Source organism: Nicotiana tomentosiformis, chromosome 2, assembly GCF_000390325.3.
Source record: "Nicotiana tomentosiformis chromosome 2, ASM39032v3, whole genome shotgun sequence".
NCBI lineage: Eukaryota > Viridiplantae > Streptophyta > Magnoliopsida > Solanales > Solanaceae > Nicotiana > Nicotiana tomentosiformis.
In genome coordinates this window covers 64,956,454-64,974,841 of record NC_090813.1, presented here as the reverse complement: position 1 = coordinate 64,974,841, position 18,388 = coordinate 64,956,454, and positions in this window count along the sequence as shown.

Genomic DNA, 18,388 nt, shown 5'->3' with positions numbered 1-18,388 from the left:
TGTTACTCTGGCAGGTGGATATGCCCAATTACAGGGGAGACTCTGCCGAAATTTCTGAAAAATTTGGGAGTTAGAAAAATTTGGGAGATTGAGATGTGCGAAAGAAGAGATAAGTTATGTTATGTGGTTGAGGGCAGACTCTACTTCTCATTTGAGCACGAATGATCCTAAGTGGGGGAGAATATAACACCCCAAAAAATTTTGAAGTACTTAAGCGCTATTAAGGAAGTTGATGTGTGCATAGGCACGAGTTGCAACAACTGGTTGAGACTAATATTGTGTGTTGATGTGAAAAATCAAGCCTTTTGGAAATGTTTGGAGTGTAAAAAATTGGTTTTAAAGTTTATAAATGTGGATAAAAGAAATAATCTCAACTGAGATGGTGTAGTCGTACCATATTAAAATTTCAGTGACGTCGACTCTCCACGAGTAGGTGTGTAATAGTACACTCAGTAATTTAATGTCCTCAGAATAATTCTTGGCACGTTCGTGGACGAACGTTTGTTTAAGAGGGGGAGAATGTAACGACCCGACTTGTCGTTTGGAAAATTGACGTCCCCTTCAGCAGCTTAAGGTCCTGAATAACTTTGTAATGTGCATTATGACTTTCGCGCGCGGTAGTTTGATTTTTCGGATGATTAAAGATTTAATTGAAAGAACAATATATTCTTGTTTTGGAAGCTTTAATGAAAAGAGTTGACCGGAGTTTGACTTTAGTACAAACGACCCCATAATGGAACTTTTATGGTTTCAATAGCTTCGTATGGTGATTTCGGACTTAGGCATATGCCCGGAATTAGAGTTGGAAGTCCGTAGAACAATTCGGCGCATTTTGGCAAAATTAGAAAGTTGATGTGTGCTAATTATATTATTTTGTATGCAGACGAAGACTATTAATATGATGGATATCAATTGGATATGATAATAAGTGCACGAGGCATATTATAAGTAATGTGGGGTCTAAAGAGAGGCCTAAGCCTAAGTCAAGTTGGAAATTTCATGATAGACTAAAGTTTCAAATGAGTACGCACAAGACCAAACTTTGGACGAGCATATCTACCTATATATTAGGAATTATGTGATGGACAATCTATCAAATGAAAGATCTTCAAGTCTAGTTTCTAACTTTTGGAACCATTCATCATTTGGACACTCGTATAAGAGGTTATGACAAAAGTACCAAAAGCTGGCATAATTTTACACTATCGCGCCGCCCCACGCGGCGCCCCATGCGCCGCGCCTGTGAAAAATTCCAGAATGTTTCGAAATGTCATTTCCATAAATGTTTTGCACAGCCGCCCCGTGACACCCCGCGACGTCCCATGCGCCGCGGCTGTAAAACTTCAGATTTTTTTTTTATAGTCCAACCCTATTTTGATATAAGACCTTTGCGGGTTATTTTTCCCACTTAATTTGGATGAATTTTGGAGCTCTTCTCCACTCTCTCAAGACCACCAACTCCTCTCTTCTTCAAGGTAAGCAATCCCCATTATCTTGGTGTGAAATTTCATTATTTCTACAATAGTATTGATGAAATCTACACATAAATTACTTAGATATTCAAGAAATATCTTCAAGAACTCAAAGGAGTGTTTTGCAAGATTTCTTCCAAAAAGGTAATCCTACACACTTAGACTTTCATGTACGGATTTATTATTAGAATATGAGTATGAATTAAGTATTGTAACTCATGGTATAGTGATTGAAAGCCATAAATTCTCAAGTTAAATGAATACCCATTGTAGAGATTGTATAATGAATTAATTGATAAGATTTGTGGGTTGGGAGTGAATATTTGGGCATGCATGTGCTAAAGGAAGTTGTGGATGGACTAGAGACGATTGTGAGGTGAATCATTTATATGGAAGGTGGTTGTTAGGTGAATAAATTTCATTGAAGGAGGTTGTAGAGATTTATGCACTCTAGGTGGTTGATAAAATGCCTAAATGGCCTAAACTATGGAAATCTTACTAATATTGATGCAATTGTGTTGCATTATTGTAGATTGAAGTTTCTTAGTGTAGTGGATCATTGTAGTATCACTAAGAGGAGAATTTTGGATTTGAGCCGTCCGAAGGTCGTTTTGCGCAAGAATGCAATTTTGGAATATTGGCCTAACTCCGTTAAGGTAAGTATTTTGCCTAACCTCGAGTGGGGAAATTACCCCTTAGGCATTGCGTCTTATGTGAAAATTATGTAATTGAAAACTATATACGCGAGGTGACGAGTACGTACTTGGTTTATATATGCAAATTATATTGGTTGAAATTCGTAGACACCCTTAAGTATTAAATTGGAAAATTGTTGGAACATGTGTAAATCCTTGAATTTGTCATGCCTCATTCCTTGTTTGTCGAATTTGTATTTTTTATATGATAATTTGGTGTAATTGCCACTTGGATTTTTATGTGAATTTTGTGGGTTTGTTGATTTGATATTTTCTTAGAATTAAATTCATTATGGATTTCTTGTCTGTAAGTAATCATTAAATAAGTCTAAAAGGAGGCGTTAACATAATTATCAAAAAATTGGATTAAAGAAGGCGTTGTCCTATGCTGAGTTACTTTCCATCTCGGTTGTTGTGTTGAAGTTCATATTCGTTGTGTGGAGCTTTGGGGTATTTGTTGAGAAATTTATTAATTTTGTTATATCTTTGGAATTGGTTGTGGCTTATGGGTAAATCGTGATATGAATTATTGTATTGTGTTGTCGTGATAATATTATGTGTAAATTGGTGAGTGATTGGAGTTATTATTCTGAGGACATAAGGGTGGCATTCAACCGTTTACATTATGTGGGTATAAGGGTGGCATTTCACTGTGCTTATGTGCGTTGGGATACTGTCTGGGCGGAGTGATAAGGGTGGTAAGGATGGCTATAAGAGCGATAAGGGTGGCTATTGACATTGTCAGGGAGTAGGGATAAGGGTGGCTATTATAATGGAGTGATACGTGAGGCTATAGGAGAGATAAGGGTAGCTAGTGTCAGGGATGATATGTGATGATGTGGGATTATTGTGTTGGTAATTTTTATGTGATATTGTGATTTTCCTTGTGTTTATCCTTATATCTTGTGCAACTTATCTTGTTTTTTCGGTAAACTTGATAATAGCCTGTGAGCATGTGGCTATTGCCAGACAGATAATATTATAGGGGATCGGGTTGCACGCCGCAACAGAGATGAAATGAGGGCACGAGGTACCGGAAAAAATATGATGATTTTTATTATTGGCACGTGAACTGTCCGTGCATATGTGATATGAAATGTGGGTACGAGGTGCCGGAAAATAATATGGTGATTTAATTATGGGCATGAAGTGCCGTTGAAATATGAAAGTGGACTGAGACCCGTGTTACGAAAGATATGAAAGTGGGCTGAGACCCGTATTTTATGATTATGAAATGAGGTGTTACATGGTGACTTTTATTTGAAAGAATTATATTCAAAATATTTATTTGAAAGGATTTTATTCAAAATATTATTTGAAAGAATTGTATTCGAAAGAAATTTATTTGAAATAATTATATCTGAAGGATATTTGTTTGAAAGAAGCATATTCGAAATATATTAATTGGAAAGGATTATGTTCTAGAGATTTCTATTGAAACACTTATAGATGAAAGATGTATATTTTGAAGGACTTGATTATTGGTTGTACTTGTGTTCATTATCTGTTTGAGCAATATTTATGGAGTTCTTGTTACGTGGTTGCTTACATCACTAGTTAATTATTGTTGTTATCCCTGCTATTTATTTTCTATTAGTTTTGTATTCTATATTACACAGGTTATTAGACTAGTGAGTGTCTTGATTGTACCTCGTCACTACTCCACTGAGGTTAGTCTTGATACTTATTGGGTACCGACTGTGGTATACTCATACTACACTTCTGCACATTTTTGTACAGATCCATGTATTGGAGATATCAGACCCGGACAGAGTTAGAGTGTGATCACTAGGGGTGGGCATAAAATTTGAAAAACCATATTCCGAACCGAACTGAATTAATTTTGTATTTCGATTTTGGTTTTTTCGATATTTCGGTACAGAAATTTCAGTATTTCGGTATACCGAAATACCAAAATAGTTTAGTCCAAGTCCAACTTTATTTTTATTTTTTAGTCCAATAACCTTAAGACCACACCCCAAAAGTCCAAATTCTAATACGAATTTCCAGAGCTCAATCAAGGTGTACACTTCGAATTTTTCAAAGTCAATAGAATCTGTAGTTCTCAAGTTGTCACCAAATTGTCTGCTCATTGCAAATGCCCAATGGTCAATCTTTCCATATACAAAAGATTGACGTTTAAACAAGTTTTCAGTGGTTATTTTCCTTCACGAACAGAAGGAACTATAGTCAAAATTTGGTTGTTTTTCAAGGGACTAATTCTAAAAATACTACTCGTTGTTTTATGGTATGCTATTTGTTTCTTTTTTTGACATTCCGAAACTTCTTAAGTCTTAATATTCCATTATGTTGCCGAACACATGCTTTGATAGGACCAAACTGATAGAGTCCTTCTTGCATGTAATGACTACTATTTGTAATTTTGAAATGTTCCAACTATTGGAAGAATTTCAAAAAGAGTATTATTAGGATTATTCATATTATTGTTAGCAAATTATTTTATATTTGCCTTTGATTTTAATGGAGTTCCAACGTGAATTTAATGAATTGTTAATGCCCAAATATATCAAGAACAATGTTAAAATTTATCCTTTTACTTTTGATTATGGTTCAGAATGATCCTCTATTATGTTTCAACTGAGAGCTCTAGACAGTGAAGATTTGGTTTAAACCGAAATCGTACCGAACCAAAATAAGAAATACCGAATCGTACCGAAATACCTTGGTACGGTATTTAATATACACAATTGATAAACCGAATACCGCACCAAAATACCGAATGTCCACCCCTAGTGATCGCAAGGATTCAAGGTAGAGTTGCTCGGTCGTCACAGTCCCGTGAAGTATTTCCATTTTATTGTATTGTTAATAATTATTCAAACAGTATTGAGAATTCGACCCTTGAGATCATTTCAAGCATTCAGTTAGAGTTCGTGACTTAGTATTATCAGTCTTTGGAGTTTGTTTGAATATTTCCGATGTTGGTTTCGATTATATATAAAATAAAAGCGATTGACATGTTGTTATAGTCGGCTTACCTAGTCTTAAAGACTAAGTGATATCACAATGCCTGTGGTGGGATTTTGGGTCGTGACAGGATCATTCGTCCCCGAATGAAAAGTAGAGTTCGCCCAGCACACCCAACGTAACTCGTCTCTTCTTTCACACATCTCAAGCTCCCAAATTTTGATTAACTTCCAAATATTTGAGAAATTTAGGCAGAGTTACCCCTGTAATTGGGCCTATCCACCTGCCAGAGAATCACCAAAACCACCCTAACAACACATCCACAACTCGTCAAAGCATCACAATATATATCAATCAATACTAATCTCAGCATTACATGTGTTATATTATCAAAAGTGGTATACAGACATGAACTGCACACATTTAAATCAAAACAAAAGGGCAATTCACAATTTAAACTCATGAATATGTAAAAACTCAAATCACATTGGAAATACTTACAAAGTATATCATTATTTAAAATAACCACACTAGGGCACGACTTCAGGACATAAGCTTTTAGGAAATATGTTTTCGTAGTAATTTTTGGAACAGTTGAATCAAGGCTCATTTCATCGCCTTTGTCACATCATCTCATTTCATTGGTACGATTGGCCACACGTATAGCTTCATTCTTGGCACGGTGGCCACACTTTATATCTTTAACTCACTCATTTCACTTTCAAGTAATCTTTATAGATTTTCAATAATATGAACCTTCGAAATCAAGGCCTTAGGTATATATATGAGCAATATGGGTTTCAGACGCATTGAGTAGTTTTTCCAAGTTATGCTTAATGGATTTGTATTTGAAACATGAATTGAAGTTATAACGTTTTAACAAATAAACCTTACTTGAACACATTCTCGAAGAAGATCATGATGAGATAAGAGTGATTGGAATATGTTTTGAGTACGTACATCTTTCGACACTTTGCTTACTCGGGACAATTGAATTTATCGGGAACAACTCGGAACATGGAAATAAAGAACCTGAGCCAACCATACTTGAAACTTCTGGAAACATCATAAAAATCAATTCTGAGAGAGTAGTTTAGCAAACATACCTTGCTTGAGCTTTCATTAAGTTACTACAATGTTACGGAAATCCTTACAATCCCAATCTATTTTGAGACATAACAGAATTGAACACAAATGAGAAAGATATTCATGGTTTCAGCTCATTTAGGCATTTTATCAAACACTAGGTGTGCAAATTTGACCACAAGGTTCTTGTACAAGATTTCTTCATTCCATAACCCATTCAATACCATGAGTTTACTCATATTAGCTCAATTACCTTCCCACCATCCTTATAGTTACATGCATGCATAAATAACAACTCTCATACCCAAGAATTACACTCCCAATTTACCATCTTTTGCCCAAAGTCGAAATTGAAGACAAGAGTTAGAAAATTACCTCTCAGTTGAAGACCTTGTGAGTATTCCTTGTGAATTCTCCAAGTCTTGAGCAAGGATTGATGAACAATTAGCCCAGGGCTCCTCCTCTCTCTCTAGAACACTCTCACTTCTCTCTAAAAATATCTAATTTTTTCCTTCAAAATGACCCCCTTAGGCCTTGTATCAAAAAGGGTCGGATAAGAAAATATTCAAAAATGACCCCCGGAGTCAATTATGTGGTAGCAGAATTATTATGTGGGCAGCAGAATCAATATGTGGCCCGCAAATTGGCCACAAAATGGTATGTCAATTCCGCGATAGCAGAATGATTATGCAGCCAGCAGAATGGCCACAAAATAATTTTCAAATTCATGGTTGGGTCTGGTCCATTCCGCAATGCAATTTCGCGATAGCATAATCATTATGCGGCCTGCAAATTCATTATGTGGCTAGCAAAAATAGTTTTCAAAATTTGCGTTGCTTCTGGTTCTTTATGTGGTCATTTCGTGGTTAGCAGAACAAATCCACTATAGCATAATGGACCACAGAATTGTCATTTTCTGCAATTGCCTCTACCCACTCCACTACCCAAAAGGTCCGCACCATGACTCCTTTTCTAAAATCTTCGAACATATTATCCTACCTTGGCACCACGAAACCTCGGGTTCTAGATAGCGTTTTACGTGGCCTTACATTCTACCCCACTAAGTATCATTCGTCTTCGAATAAAAAGTAGAGTCCGCCCAGCACACCCAACATAACTCGTCACTTATTTCACACATCTCAAGGTCCCAAATTTTGATTAACTCCCAAATTTTTCAGATATTTCGGCAGAGTTTTCCCTATAATTGGGCCTATCCACCTGCCAGAGAATCACCAAAACCACCCTAACAACACATACACAACTCGTCAAATCATCACAATATATATCAATCAATACTAATCTTAGCATTACATGTGTTATATTATCAAAAGTGGTAAACGGACATGAACTACACACATTTAAATCATAACAAAAGAGAAATGCACAATTTAAACTCATTATTTAAAATAGCCACATTGGGGCACGACTTGAGGACATAAGCTTTTAGGAAAATATGTTTTCGAAGTAATTTTTGGAACAGTTGAATCAAGGCTCATTTCATAGCCTTTCTCACATCATCTCATTTCATTGGCACCATTAGCCACAAGTATAACTTCATTCTTGGCACGGTGGCCACGCTTTATATCTTCAGCTATAGACTTTCAACAATATGAACCATCGAAATTAAGGCCTTAAGTATATAAATGAGCAATAGGGATTTCAGATGCATTGAGTATTCTTTCCAAGTTATGCGTAACAGATTTTCATTTGAAACATGAATTGAAGTTATAAAGTTTTAACACATAAACCTTACTTGAACACATTCCCGAAGGAGATCATGATGAGATAAGAGTGATTGGAACACATTTTGAGTACATACATCTTTGGACACTTTTCTTACTCGGGACAATCGAATTTATAGGGAACAACTCGGAACATGTGAATAAGGAACTTAAACCAACCATACTTGAAACTTACGGTAACATCATGGAATTCAATTCTAAGAGAGTAGTTTAGCCAACATACCTTGCTTGAGCTTTCCTTAAGTTACTACAATGTTCCGGAAATCCTAACAATCCCAATCTATATTGAGACAAAACAAAATTGAACAAAAATTAGAAAGATATTCATGGTTTCAGCTCATTTGGGCATTTTATCAAACACTAGGTGTGCAAATTTGACCTCAAGATTCTTCTACAAAATTTCCTTCACTCCATAACCCATTCAATACCAAGCGTTTACTCATATTAGTTCAATTACCTTCCCACCATCATTATATTTAAATGCATGCATAAATCACAACTCTCATACCCAAGAATCACACTCCCAATCTCCCATTTTCTGCCCAAATTCGAAATTGAAGACTAGGTTAGAACCTTACCTCTTAGTTGAAGACCTTGTGAGTTTTCCTTGTGAATTCTCCAAGTCATGAGCAAGGATTGATGAACAATTAGCCATGGGTTTCCTCCTCTCTCTCTAGAACACTCTCACTTATCTCTAAAAATATCAAATTCTTTCCTTCAAAATGAACCCCTAAGGCCTTATATAAAAAAGGGTCAGATAAGAAAATTTCCAAAAATGACCCCCGAAGTCTATTATGTGGTAGCAAAATCGTTATGTGGGCAGCAGAAACATTATGTGGCCAGCACAATGGCCACAAAATGGTATGTCAATTCCGCGATGCAATTCTGCGATAGCAGAATGATTATGCGGCCAGCAGAATGGACACAAAATGATTTTCAAATTCTAGGTTGGGTCTGGTCCATTCCGCGATGCAATTTTGCGATAGCAAAATCATTATGCGGCCAACAGAATCATTATGTGGCCAGCAAAAATAGTTTACAAAATTTGAGTTGCTTCTAGTTCATTATGTGGTCATTTCGTGGTCAGCATAATAGATCTGCTATAGCATAAGGGACTTATGCAATTTCTTCTACCCACTCCACTACCCAGAATGTCTGTACCATGACTCGTTTTCTAAAAACTTCGAACACATTAGCCTACCTCGACACCATGAAACCCCTGGGTCTAAGTAACATTTTATGTGGCCTTACATTCTCCCCCACTTAGGATCATTCGTGCTCGAATGAAAAGTAGAGTCTGCCCATCGCACCCAACATAACTCGTCTCTTCTTTCACACATATCAAGCTCTCAAAATGTGATTAACTCCCAATTTTTTCAGAAATTTTGGCATAGTTTCTCCTATAATTGGGCCTATCCACGTGCCGGAGATTCACCAAAACCACCCTAACAACATATCCACAACTCGTCAAAGTATCACAATATATATCAATCAACACTAATATCAGCATTACATATGTTATATTATCAAAAGTGGTATACGGACATGAACTGCACACATTTAAATCATAACAAAAGGTCAATTCACAATTTAAACTCATGAATATGTAAAAACTCAAATCACATTAGAAATACTTAAAAAGTATATTATTAATTAAAATAGCCACACTTTACATCTTCAGCTCACTCCTTTCACTTTCAAGCATCTTTATAGATTTTCAACAATAGGAACCTTCGAAATCAAGGCCTTAAGAATATAAATTTGCAATAGGGGTTTCAGACGCATTAAGTATTCTTTCCAAGTTATGCTTAACGGATTTTCATTTGAAACATGAATTGAAGTTATAACGTTTTAACACATAAACCTTACTTGAACACATTCTCGAAGGAGATCATGATGAGATAAGAGTGATTGGAACACATTTCTAGTACATACATCTTTTAACACTTTGCTTACTCGGGACAATTGAATTTATAGGGAACAACTCAGAACATGAGAATAAGGAACCTGAGACAACCATACTTGAAATTTACGGAAACATCATGGAATTGAACACAAATTAGAAAGATATTCATGGTTTCAGCTCATTTGGGCATTTTATCAAACACTAGGTGTGCTAATTTGACCACAAGGTTCTTCTTCAAGATTTCCTTCACTCCATAACCCATTCAATACCAAGCATTTACTCAGATTAGTTCAATTACCTTCCCACCATCCTTATATTTCCATGCATGCATAAATCACAACTCTCATACCCAAGAATCACACTCTTAATCTCCCATCTTTTGCCCAAAGTCGAAATTGAAGACTAGGTTAGAACCTTACCTCTTAGTTGAAGACCTTGTGAGTTTTCCTTGTGAATTCTCCAAGTCATGAGCAAGGATTGATGAACAATTAGCCATGGGTTTCCTCCTCTCTCTCTAGAACACTCTCATTTCTCTCTAAAAATATCAGATTGTTTCCTTCAAAATGACCCCCTAAGGCCTTATATAAAAAAGGGTCGGATAAGAAAGTTTCCAAAAATGACTCCTGGAGTCAATTATGTGGTAGCAGAATCGTTATGTGGGCAGCAAAAACAATATGTGGCCAGCAAAATGGCCACAAAATGGTATGTCGATTCCGCGATGCAATTCAGCGATAGCAGAATGATTATGCAGCCAGCAGAATTGCCACAAAATGATTTTCAAATTCTTGGTTGGGTCTGGTCCATTCCGCGATAGCATAATCATTATGCAGCCAACAGATTCATTAGGTGGCCATCAAAAATAGTTTTCAAAATTTGAGTTGCTTCTGATTCATTATGTGGTCATTTCGTGGTCAGCATAAAAGATCCGCTATAGTATAATGGACGATTGGATCGTCATTTTCTGTAATTTCTTCTAGCCACTCCACTACCCAAAAAGTTCGTACCATGACACGTTTTCTAAAATCTTCGAACACATTAGCCTACCTCGGCACCAGGAAACCCCGGGTACTAGGTAACGTTTTACGTGGCCTTACATTCTACCCCACTTAGGATCATTAATCCTTGAATGAAAAGTAGAGTCCGCCCAGCACACCCAACGTAACTCGTCTCTTCTTTCACACATCTCAAGCTCCCAATTTTTTATTAACTCCCAAATGTTTCAAAAATTTTGGCAGAGTTTTCCCTATAATTGGGCCTATCCACCTGCCTGAGAATCACTAAAACCACCCTAACAACACATCCACAACTCATCAAAGCATCACAATATATATCAATCAACACTAATCTCATCATTACATGTGTTATATTATCAAAAGTGGTATACAGACATGAACAAACCACACATTTAAATCATAACAAAAGGGAAATGCACAATTTAAACTCATGAATATGTAAAAACTCAAATCACATTGGAAATACTTACAAAGTATATCATTATTAAAAATAGCCATATTGGGGCACGACTTGAGGGCATAAGGTTTTTGGAAAATATGTTTTCGAAGTAATTTTTGGAACAGTTGAATCAAGGCTCATTTCATAGCCTTTCTCACATAGTCTCATTTCATTGGCACCATTGGCCACAAGTATAACTTCATTCTTGGCACGGTGGCCACACTTTATATCTTTACCTCACCCCTTTCACTTTCAAACATCTTTAAAGATTTTAAACAATATGAACCTTCGAAATTAAGGCCTTAAGTATATAAATGAGCAATAGGGGTTTCAGACGCATTGAGTATTCTTTCCAAATTATGCTTAACGGATTTTCATTTGAAACATGAATTGAAGTTATAACGTTTTAACACATAAACCTTACTTGAACACATTCTCGAAGGATATCATGATGAGATAAGTGTGATTGGAACATGTTTTGAGTACATACATCTTTCGACACTTTTCTTACTCGGGACAATCGAATTTATAGGGAACAACTCGGAACATGGGAATAAGGAACTTGAACCAAGCATACTTGAAACTTACAGGAACATTATGGAACTCAATTCTAAGAGAGTAGTTTAGCCAACATACCTTGCTTGGGCTTTCCTTAAGTTACTACAATATTCCGAAAATCCTAGCAATCCCAATCTATTTTGAGACATAACAAAATTGAACAGAAATTAGAAAGATATTCATGGTTTCAGCTCATTTGGGCATTTGATCAACCACTAGGTGTGCAAATTTGACCACAAGGTTCTTCTATAAGATTTCCTTCACTCCATAACCCATTCAATACAAAGAGTTTACTCATATTAGTTCAATTACCTTCCCACCATCCGTATATTTACATGCATGCAAAAATCACAACTCTCAAACCCAAGAATCACACTCCCAATCTCCCATCTTCTGCCCAAAGTCGAAATTGAAAACTGGGATAGAGCCTTACCTCTTAGATGAAGACCTTGTGAGTTTTTCTTGTGAAATCTCCAATTCTTAAGCAAGGATTGATGAACAATTAGCCTTGGGTTTCCTTCTCTCTCTGTAGAATACTCTCACTTCTGTCTAAAAATATTAGATTTTTTTCTTCAAAATGACCCCTAAGGCCTTATATAAAAAAGGGTCGGATAAGAAATTTTCTAAAAATGACCCCCGGAGTCAATTATGTGGTAGCAGAATCGTTATGTGGACAGCAGAAACAATATGTGGCCAGCAAAATGGCCACAAAATGGTATGTTAATTCCGCGATGCAATTCTGTGATAGCAGAATGATTATGCGGCCAGTAGAATGGCCACAAAATGATTTTCAAATTCTAGGTTGGGTCTGGTCCATTCCGCGATGCAATTTTGCGATAGCATAATTATTATGCGGCTAACAGAATCATTATGTGGCCAGCAAAAATAGTTTTCAAAATTTGAGTTGCTTCTGGTTCATTATGTGGTCATTTCGTGGTCAACATAATAGATCCGCAATAGCATAATGGACTTTTGCAATTGTTTCTACCCACTCCACTACCCATATATTTTGTACCATCACTCATTTTCTAAAAATATAGAACACATTAGTCTACATCGGCACCATGAAATCCCGGGTTTTATGTAATATTTTATGTGGCCTTACATTCTCCCCCACTTAGGATCATTCGTCCTCGAATAAAAATTAGAGTCCGCCAATCACACCCAACATAACTTGTCGCTTCTTTCACACATCTCAAGCTCCCAATTTTTTATTAACTCCCAAATGTTTCAGAAATTTTGGCAGAGTTTTTCCTGTAATTGGGCTTATCCACCTACCAGAGAATCACCCAAACCACCCTAACAACACATCCACAACTCATCAAAGCATCATAATATATAATAATCAACACTAATATCAGCATTACATATGTTATATTATACAAAGTGGTATACGGAAATGAACTACACACATTTAAATCATAACAAAAGGTCAATTCACAATTTAAACTCATGAATATGTAAAAACTCAAATCACATTGGAAATACTTACAAAGTATATTCTTGTTTAAAATAGCCACATTGGGGCACGACTAGAGGTCATAAGATTTTACGCAAATATATTTTCGAAGTAATTTTTGGATCAATTGAATCAAGGCTCATTTCATAGACTTTCTCACATAATCTCATTTCATTGGCACCATTGGCCACAAATATAACTTCAATCTTGGCACGGTGGCCACACTTTATATCTTCAGCTCACTCCTTTCACTTAAATTTGCAACAGGGATTTCACACGCACTGAGTATTCTTTCCAAGTTATGCTTAACAGATTTTCATTTGAAACATGAATTGAAGTTATAACGTTTTAACACATAAACCTTACTTGAACACATTCTCGAAGGAGATCATGATGAGATAAGAGTGATTGCAACACATTTTGAGTACATTCATTTTTCGACACTTTGCTTACTCGGGACAATTGAATTTATATGGAACAACTCGGAACATGGGAATAAGGAACCTGAGCCAACCATACTTGAAATTTACGGAAACATCATGGAATTCAATTTTGAGAGAGTAGTTTAGCCAACATACCCTGTTTGAGCTTTCATTAAGGTACTACAATATTCCGGAAATCCTTGCAATCCCAATTTATTTTGAGACATAACAGAATTGAACACAAATTAGAAAGATAATCATGGTTTCAGCTTAATTTGGTATTTTATCAAACACTAGGTGTGCAAATTTGACCACAAGGTTCTTGTACAAGATTTCCTTCATTCCATAACCCATTCAATACCAAGAGTTTACTCATATTAGCTCAATTACCTTCCCACCATCCGTATATTTACATGCATGCTTAAATAACAACTCTCATACCCAAGAATCACACTCCCAATCTCCCATCTTCTGCCCAAAGTCAAAATTGAAGACTAGGGTTAGAACCTTACCTCTTAGTTAAAGACCTTGTGCATTTTCCTTGTGAATTCTCCAAGTCTTGAGCAAGGATTGATGAAACATTAGCCCAGGTCTCCTCTTCTCTCTCTAGAACACTCTCACTTCTCTCTAAAAATATTAGATTTTTTCCTTCAGAATGACCCCCTAAGGCCTTATATCAAAAAGGGTCAGATAAGAAAATTTTCAAAAATGACCCCCGGAGTCAATTATGTAGTAGCAGAATTATTTTGTGGGCAGCAGAATCAATATGTGGCCCTCAAATTGGTCACAAAATGGTATGTCAATTCCACGATGCAATTCTGTGATAGCAGAATGATTATTCAGCCAGCAGAATGGCCACAAAATGATTTTCTAATTCTTGGTTGGGTCTGGTCCATTCCGCAATGCAATTTCGTGATAGCATAATCATTATGCAGCCAACAGATTAATTATGTGGCCAGCAAAAATAGTTTTCAAAATTTGAGTTGCTTCTGATTCACTATGTGGTCATTTCGTGGTCAGCATAAAATATCCGGTATAGTATAATGGACGATTGTATTGTCATTTTCTGTAATTTCTTCTAGCCACTCCACTACCCAAAAGGTTTGTACCATGACACGTTTTCTAAAATCTTAGAACACATTAGCCTACCTCGGCACCAGGAAACACCTGGTTCTAGGTAACGTTTTACGTGGCCTTACATTCTACCCCACTTAGGACCATTCGTACTCGAATGAAAAGTAGAGTCCGCCTAGCACACCCACCGTAACTCGTTTCTTCTTTCACACATCTCAAGCTCCCAATTTTTTATTAACTCCCAAATGTTTCAGAAATTTTGGCAGAGTTTCCCCTATAATTAGGCCTATCCACCTGCTTGAGAATCACTTAAACCACCCTAACAACACATCCACCCTACCCAAAAGGTCTGTACCATGATTCGTTTTTAAAAAAACATCGAACACATTAGCCTACCTCGGCACCATGAAACTCCGGGTTCTAGGTAATATTTTATGTGGCCTTACATTCTCCCCCACTTAGGATCATTCGTCCTCCAATGAAAAGTTGAGTCCGCCCATCACACCCACCGTAACTATTCTTTTCTTTCACAAATCTCAAGCTCCCAATTTTTTATTAACTCCCAAATGTTTCAGAAAGTTTGGCAGAGTTTTACCTATAATTGGGCCTATCCACCTGACAGAGAATCACTAAAACCACCCTAACAACACATCCACAACTCGTCAAAGTATCACAATATATATCAATCAACACTAATCTCAGCATTACATGTGTTATATTATCAAAATAGGTATAAGGATATGAACTGCACACATTTAAATCATAACAAAAGGGAAATGCACAATTTAAACTCATAAATATGTAAGAACTCAAATCACATTGGAAATACTTACAAAAGTATATCATTATTTAAAATAGCCATATTGGGGCATGACTTGAGGGCATAAGCTTTTAGGCAAATATGTTTTCGAAGTAATTTTCGGAACAGTTGAATCAAGGCTCATTTCATAGCCTTTCTCACATAGTCTCATTTCATTGGCACCATTGGCAACAAGTATAACTTCATTCTTGGCACGGTGGCTACACTTTATATCTTTAGCTCACTCCTTTCACTTTCAAAGATCTTTATAAATTTTCAACAATATGTACCTTCGAGATTAAGGCCTTAAGTATATAAATGATCAATAGGGGTTTCAGACGCATTGTTACATCAAAGGGAACAACTCGGAACATGGGAATAAGGAACCTGAGCCAACCATACTTAAAATTTACGGAAACATCATGGAATTCAATTTTGAGAGAGTAGTTTAGCCAACATACCTTGTTTGAACTTTCATTAAGTTACTACAATGTTCCGAAAATTCTTGCAATCCCAATCTATTTTGAGTGATAACAGAATTGAACACAAATTAGAAAGATATTCATGGTTTCAGCTCATTAGGGCATTTTATCAAATACTAGGTGTGCTAATTTGACCACAAGGTTCTTCTACAATATTTCCTTCACTCCATAACCCATTCAATACCAAGCATTTACTCATATTAGTTCAATTACCTTCCCACCATCCTTATATTTCCATGCATGCATAAATCACAACTCTCATACCTAAGAATCACACTCTCAATCTCCCATCTTTTACCCAAAGTCGAAATTGAAGACTAGGTTAGAACCTTACCTCTTAGTTGAAGACCTTGTGAGTTTTCCTTGTGAATTCTCCAAGTCATGAGCAAGGATTGATGAACAATTAGCCATGGGTTTCCTCCTCTCTCTCTAGAACACTCTCACTTCTCTCTAAAAATATCAGATATTTCCCTTCAAAATGATCCCCTAAGGCCTTATATAAAAAAGGGTCGGATAAGAAAGTTTTCAAAAATGACCCCCGGACTCAATTATGTGGTAGCAGAATCGTTATGTGGGCAGCAGAAACAATATGTGGCCAGCAAAATGGCCACGAAATAGTATGTCAATTCCGCGATGCAATTCAGCGATAACATAATGATTATGCGGCCAGCAGAATGGCCACAAAATGATTTTCAAATTCTAGGCTGGGTATGGTCCATTCCACGATGCAATGTTGCGATAGCATAATCATTATGCAGCCAACATAATCATTATGTGGCCAGCAAAAATAGTTTTCAAAATTTTAGTTGCTTCTGATTCATTATGTGGTTATTTCGTGGTTTGCATAATAGATCCGATATAGCATAATGGACTTCTGCAATTTCTTCTACCCACTCCACTACCCAAAAGGTCTGTACCATGACTCATTTTCTAAAAACATCGAACACATTAGTCTACCTCGGCACAATGAAACTCCGGGTTCTAGGTAATATTTTATGTGGCCTTACATTCTCCCCCACTTAGGATCATTCGTCCTCCAATGAAAAGTAGAGTCCGCCCATCACACCCACCGTAACTATTCTTTTCTTTCACACGTCTCAAGCTCCCAATTTTTTATTAACTCCCAAATGTTTCAGAAAGTTTGGCAGAGTTTTACCTATAATTGGGCCTATCCACCTGACAAAGAATCACTAAAACCACCCTAACAACACATCCATAACTCGTCAAAGTATCACAATATATATCAATCAACACTAATCTCAGCATTACATGTGTTATATTATCAAAATTGGTATAAGGATATGAACTGCACACATTTAAATCATAACAAAAGGGAAATGCACAATTTAAACTCATAAATATGTAAGAACTCAAATCACAGTGGAAATACTTACAAAAGTATATCATTATTTAAAATAGCCATATTGGAACAGTTGAATCAAGGCTCATTTCTTAGCCTTTCTCACATAATCTCATTTCATTCGCACCATTGGCAACAAGTATAACTTCATTCTTGAAACGGTGGCCACACATTATATCTTCAGCTCACTCCTTTCACTTTCAAACATCTTTATAGATTTTTAACAATATGAACCTTCGAAATAAAGGCCTTAAGTATATAAATCAGCAATAGAGATTTCAAACGCATTGAGTATTCTTTCCAAGTTATGCTTAACGGATTTTCATTTGAAACATCAATTGAAGTTATAACGTTTTAACACATAAACCTTGCTTGAACACATTCCCGAAGGAGATCATGATGAGATAAGAGTGATTGGAACACATTTTGAGTACATACATCTTTCGAAACTTTTCTTACTCGGGACAATCGAATATATAGGGAACAACTCGGAACATGGGAATAAGGAACCTGAACCAACCTTGCTTGAAACTTATGGGAACATCATGGAATTCAATTATAAGAGAGTAGTTTAGCCAACATACCTTGCTTGGGCTTTTATTAAGTTACTACAATATTTCGAAAATCCTTGCAATCCCAATCTATTTTTAGATATAACAGAATTGAACACAAATTAGAAAGATATTCATGGTTTCAGCTCATTTGGGCATTTTATCAAACACTAGGTGTGCAAATTTGACCACAAGGTTTTTCTACAAGATTTACTTCACTCCATAACCCATTCACTACCAAGCGTTTACTCATATTAGTTCAATTACCTTCCCACCATCCTTATATTTCCATGCATGCATAAATCACAACTCTCATACCCAAGAATCACACTCCCAATTTCCCATCTTCTGCCCAGAGTCAAAATTGAAGAGTAGGTTAGAACCTTACCTCTTAGTTGAAGA